The sequence below is a fragment of the Pimephales promelas genome, chromosome 19 (genome assembly GCF_988280905.1).
Source record: "Pimephales promelas chromosome 19, fPimPro1.hap1.1, whole genome shotgun sequence".
NCBI lineage: Eukaryota > Metazoa > Chordata > Actinopteri > Cypriniformes > Leuciscidae > Pimephales > Pimephales promelas.
In genome coordinates, this window is record NC_142787.1 from 11,459,522 (window position 1) to 11,466,305 (window position 6,784).

The window sequence follows — 6,784 nt, forward strand, 5'->3', positions numbered from 1 at the left end:
AGCTGGGTCTCGGTTCGGTTGTTTGGTCCGCACCCGAGTTCGATTGCTGTATTCACACCTGCCCAAAAGGTCCGCACCAAGGGGGCAAACGAACTAGAGTTCGATTCAATCGAACCAAACAAGGCAGGTGTGAATACACCCTAAGACTACTATATTTGTTAAAAGACAAATATAAGCTAGGATCCGTTTTATCAGACCGGCTTTTGCTGCCTTGATGACAATCTTTATTCTTTATTTCATCTTTATTCTGTTCAAAGCTTTATTTCAGACACAGGTCCATAAACACATACATACATAATATACATACATAAAAATTACATTAGCCTATAGGATATACAGGCTATGGCACCAATTTCGTCTTAACCTAAGTTTATCTATAACAGCTTTTCAGAGGACTGACTAGGGCTTCAATTATGTGGTTAACTGACTTGTCCAAGCGACACATAAAACTAAACATCAGTTTTCTTAAAAGTGCCTCACAAGTTGGCACTCTAGTAGCCACAAACAAATAACTGGCACCATACCACCTAGGGTCACGAAGCAGCAGCCTCATTGCATCATTGTATGCTACCTTGTTCATCTGCATACTCTTATTCTTATAGTTAGACCACAGTTGAACAGTATTTATAGCGGTGTGATTTAAGTTCTAAGCAGAGAGCACTTCACAAAGTCAGAACACATAGAAAACACTCCTCATTTTTACTAAACAATTTTTTATCAAACAAACTGGGTTTTATGTTTATCACTAAAACTTGGCTGACTAAAAATTACTTGAGCCCTATTTCAGAACTTCTTCCCACAAATTGTGGTCTTTTCAGCTGCCCTAGAAAGTCAAAGGGTGGAGGAGTTGCTGTAATTTTTTAAAATAGTTTTAAGTGTAGGCAAATAGCAGTAGAGAGTTTTGATAGTTTTGAAGTTATGCTATGCAAAGTTGAATCCCTTTGCTCCCTCCTCATCGCTGTGATATACAGACCTCCGGTGTTACATCCCAAGGGACGTATTCATTTATTTATTCATCTAGTATTACGTCCAAGGACGTATTCATTAATTTATTTGCTATGATCATTTATGACTGTGTGGACATGGTTTTGTGTCTTGTGTTTTTGTTTGCTTGCTGTCTCTCTTTCTCTCTCTACTCATTCTCAGGCCTAATCATCAGCACCTGTATCTCGTTTGGAAGTGTGCCTGAGATGGAGAGTATAAGGGTGCAGTTCAGTGTTGCAGAGGGAGGGCACGCTTCTCCCGTGCTCCAGACTGAATGCTGTTTGTGATATGGTTGTCTGATAGTGGGACTAAACTTGTGAGTTATTGGTGGCTGTAGGGGGTGAGTGCCTATTTTTCTTTAATACTGTTTATGTCTCTGTTTTTGATATAGCGAGGGAGTTGAGGGAAGCTTATGTTGTTCGCTTCTTTTTCTTTAACCTTAGGTTATTTAGGAATTCTCCTAAATTAGGTAGAGGGCTGTTTTGTTTGTTATTTTGGGCCTTGCTCTCCCCTAAGCCATTGCTCACAGTTACCTGTATTTTGTTCTTTTACTTTGCCTTTGTAAATAAAATCTTTTCTTTGATTCATATACCAACTAGTCCCTTCGAAGTGGCCTCATAATCTCTAACGTGTTAGGGTGTAAACAGATTTAATTTTAAAGTTCTTGGAAGAAGCATTGATGATTAGTTGAGTTTTAGACTCCAATTACGTTGTAATCAACATATGTATGCAACATTCTATATCTAGTTAGAAATAATTCCTTTAATAATTCACTAAAACACAGACAACGTAGTGGTCAGGGCCATTAGCTTTTGTCCATGCTGGGAAGACTAGCAAGTCTTTCATATCCGCATCCTCCTAAAATTGATTTTAGAAATTTTTGAAATAACATACAAGTTCTCTATGTATATATCTTTGCCCTATGGAAAAAGAAAGCAAGCAAAAATGTAGGTTGATTCAGACACATGTGTACTCTTTGACAGTTTACATTGTAATATTTTATATACATACAATATAAGGCATTTCACTAATAAGCTGCATGCAGGCGTTTCCAATAAATACAAATATAGCTTTCCAAATGCAGACTTCTTACATGGGAATCCATATCCTTCAGCAAACCCAAGCTCCAAAACTTCTCTCTAATGAGACACAATTTCCTTTTACATGAGTAAAAGTGTTACATTCATAACAAAAGTGCACAAGTACAGTGAAAAATGACCTAAAACAGCCTGGCTGTGGAAATTCATTAGAATGTGTGTCTAAAACTCCTTTTTCATGTGCTGAAGTCGTTTTTCATTTTTGCGAATATTGTAATGGTGAATTATGTTTCGCCTGAGGAACACATGAGTCGACGGTAAAGCCATGTTTAGGAAGTTTTTTTTTTTTTTTTTAGTTTTGCAAATACCTGTTCCACGACTTGGCTGTTAACTCACCCAGCTAGTTGCGCGACTAGGCGAAGCTTCCGCAGTGAATCTCAAGCATCCTTTGTGTTGTCCTCATGGAACCAGTCATAAAGAACATAATGTTCTGCTGAACCAGTAATAGGGTGGCCATCAGGGTCAGGATTTTCCTTTTTGCATGTCAGCCAGGGTACTGACACCTTTACGTTTCCAGCTTTGGCTTTCTCCATGTTTTCTGCAGTTGGGTCCATTAACCTCCCTTCAAATGGTGTGAAGGGTATTGTTTGTGGCTGTCTTAGGTTAGTATGGGCTGCCTGTCCACGTGCAAAGTCATTAATGACAATGTTCGGCATATGCTTCCATGAAAGAAGCATGTCCGCAAAATCACGCGGGCTCTCTGCTCGGATGTTGCATTTCAAACTGTAGACAATGACACACGGACACATTATCACAGTCCAACCACCTAAAATGCAAATACATAAAAGAAAAGCAGATTCATGTTATCAATGTCACATGTATTGTATATTTTAGAGCTACTGCTATTACTGTTACTCATTTGAGACCTCTGCTGCTTTGGCTGGACGAATCTTCTCAAATTCTGTATTAAGAACATTTCTGAGTGTTTCTCCCTATCCATTGGGCCTATCAACAGTATGGATTGATTTTTGACCTTTGGGGGAAAAAAACATGTTACTATATTGTAGAAATCAGCATTTTACCTTTTGTCTTATCTTGTCAAATACAAATCTACATAGGTGAAATATTTAATAATTTGCTTTCTTACTTGAAACAAATCCACAAGCGATTCTTTCCACTGTCAGTGCCTTCCAAAACTGTTCTGAATCTCCATTAAAATCTTCTGGAGGTTGTGCAAGGTCACTCACTAAAAGAAATGAAGAAAATTTGAATAAACCATGGTCTACCTTTGTGCAATCAGTAAACTAATAGGGTTCCTTACCTGACAAATGAAAAGATGCGTTCTTGTAAAGGTCCATTATGACCACAGGCGGATGGTCACCATAGGTCACACATGAATACTGATATTCATGGTCTGTTAGAGCTTCAAAATGAAGATAAGCATGCAAAACTGTATTGGCTGAGGTGAACTGGACACCTGTAGTTAACTCCAAATACTCAACTATTCTGCTGACTGCAGTGTGGACCTATGATATAAAAAACTGCACTCTTAATTACTACTATTCATTGAAATAATAATAAAATCAGACAAATTAACGAATAAAGAGAATATGTAAGCATCACAAGCAACATGTTTCTAATAGTGAGGCAAAGAGGTAGATCAAGAAGGACATTGAAATTATGTAGACTTTCGCTCCACTCTTGGTACCGGTAAAATACTCCACACTGAGGACAGTATTTGTAGTATGTAGAAATATCTGCAGAGACAAAAGGTGAATAATTAACAAGAGTGGTTTACTTCAAAACGCAACATGATCAGAAGTACAAAATCACAACCATAAAAATGAATAAATAATCCACCTTGGACAATTCCTGTGGTTGTAAGAATTTTAGCCTTTCAAGTAATGCAGGTCGGGGGAAAGAGCGGGTCGATGAGGACCATGCAGTCTGGGCAGTGGTAGCACAATGTCTCCTCGGGAATTAGGTGTCGTGGAAATTCCTTATCCTCTGAAGAAAGTCTCAAATGGCTGGGAATAGTAGAAGGTATCTTTTTGTTCATTAAGATGTATTGTACCATGCATTGTATTGGTGGAACATCCTTTGGTGGGCAAGTATTTTCACCCACATGAGATCCATCACTTTCCTCCATTGCTGTCAACTGAAACTCCTCAGTGCTCCTTTCAGTGCTCCGGACCTTCGGAAAGAGTTCTACATTTGTTTGGAATAAATGCCATTTTGCAATGTGTTTATGTGTGCATGATCTCTGTTTTTTTGCACAAGGACAGTGCAATTATTTTTTTTTTTTGTATCATAAGACACCATGGGGCCCTATCTTCCACCCGGCGCAAATGACTTTATACAAAAAACGCATGTCTCATTCCTACTGTATTTTGCACGCGCGCAAAGCGGTATTTTCCCCTCCACAGACGCACGTCGGTAAACTAGGGAATGAACTTGGGCTCCCTGGGCGGATCGGCGCAAAAAGGAGGCGTGTTTCGGCGCAAACATTCCCTGGTGCTATTTTACACTTCCAGAACCCTATTGCGCCACTGTCCAGAAAAAACCTGGTCTAAAGTCAGTGGCGCGTTGTTCATAATGCTATTTTAAGCGCGCAATTTTATGTTGCGGGTACACAACGCGCATACACTGATTCTCTAATCAACACAGTAGTTTGCAGTAGTTTTTATTTTTGCAAATCATACATTATAACAAGGAAAAATATTAACACATGAGGGAAATCATTGTGGTTTACATGAAGATGAAAAAAACGAATTACCGGTGGCCGGTAGGTGAAGTGAGTTTACCCGCCACAACACAAAATCACCCGCATTTGGCTGGTGGCGGGTGCTAATTTCCATCCCTGGTGTGATGTTACAGAAATCAGTGGTACTTGCTCTCTTAATTCTCTTACATTTGCAGGATCCTAAATGTGTAATGTAATCTGGCTTTCTTAAAATTGTTGACAGACAGTAGAAGCAATGATAATGTGGCTGGGTTCGGCAGGGGCGACCGAATCGATGTATGGTGTACCCTGGAATTCAACAGCATATTATTGGTCACACACAGTCTTACGATCTTTTCAAAAAGCAAAAAAAAATGTTTGCAAATGTTACCTTCATGTTGCAACTTGCACTGCTCTGTTGAAGTGTCCCTTGAGATGCTTTTGCACTTTCGATAACTTTGTTGTTTTAAAATAAATGGGGGCACAGAATGGGCAGTGAAAATAACTGCAGCATTTATTACATTCTGCAAGTGAATCCCCCCTTTGAATTGTTATATCCATCTTTAAAAAAAGACTCAAGTCAACCTCAAATTCAAATTTTAAGACATACAAATTTCAGTCAATACAAATTAAAACAAGGAACCCAAACAAAAGGCCAAATTACACATTCTAGCTCACATGTTAATATCACAGACTGGTTAATACATAGTGAAGGCATAGTACATTTGATTATTAAGCATCTGTATGAGTTGTAAATGGCTGGCAACAACTTCATATCACAGTTAAATTAATATTGATCCATTTTAATACTTAAGTTTTATAAGAACTAATTTAAGTAGTCTACATAAATTACATAAAGTAAAATAGTTACTTCGGGACTAATTAATTCAATTTATAGTTTTAGGAGAAAAGGTCCGGTAATTAAAAATAGGTCAAATGGTAAATCTGATTGAATAGTTAATGATGACATTATTTGATATCAACACACTTAATAATGTATTTAATTGGTCTACTTTAATGTCAATTAATTTTAATCAAATGTTTACAATGGCAATTGTCTACAAAAAGTCCAAGGTTAAAGGCTAACGTTAGCTATCAAAATATTTTCGGGGGGGAGGGCAAAAACTCATACATTAATGGCTCCAATTTTGTTACAAATTATCTTTACAAATATTAAATGTACTATTCCTATGTTGGTGTACCAATTAGCTATAAAGTAGTTTGATTAAAAAATAAATCGAATGAGTATTTGGGTGCTTCTCATTTCTTATTTGTGCATCCTCGTTTCCTTCCCTTGCTTCCTTTCCTTGCGTCTCAGCTCCACCCCCTGTAGGACGCGAGGGAAGGAAGCGAGGAAAGGAAAGGAGGACAGAGGAATCGAATAAAAGCTTTTTTATATACATTGGAATTCTTGATCACTCGAGCGTCATTCCACAGTGTCATCAGCAGCGCTAAAAGGATCTGCCCATATGATGTTGAAGTTTGGTTATTTAATAAATTCATAATAAATAATAATAAAGATAGGCTATACTGTTGAAATATCTGAGATGTGTGGTTTATATAAACTGCAAAGGTAAAGTATAAATTAAAATGATTGTGACCGATGTGAAGGGGGAGGAGAATTGACACGTGCGTCACGTTTAGTCAATATAACAGTTCCGCGTAGGATGCACCTGTGTATCCTCGCTTATGACTCCTCAGGAAGCCTCCTATCTCCTCGATCCTCGACTCCTCACGGTGCAATTAGAGAATTGAGATGTCCTTCAAGATGGCTGAGCTCGATCGGTTTCCGGGTCATAGGAGGGAGGACGGAGGAGCGAGGAGACGAGGAGGGATATTGAGAAGCACCCAATGTCACGGTGTGGGTTTTGTGTCTTATTCCTTGTTCTTGTCTGTCATGTGATTCCCTGTTTGTCATGTGTTCCAACCATGTGTCTTGTCTTTTGTTATGTTGTTGCTCAGTGTCCACAGGTGCTCCTCGTTCTTGTTTATTAGTCTCCCCAGGTGTTTCTTATTAACCACGCCCCCTTGTTATCTTGTT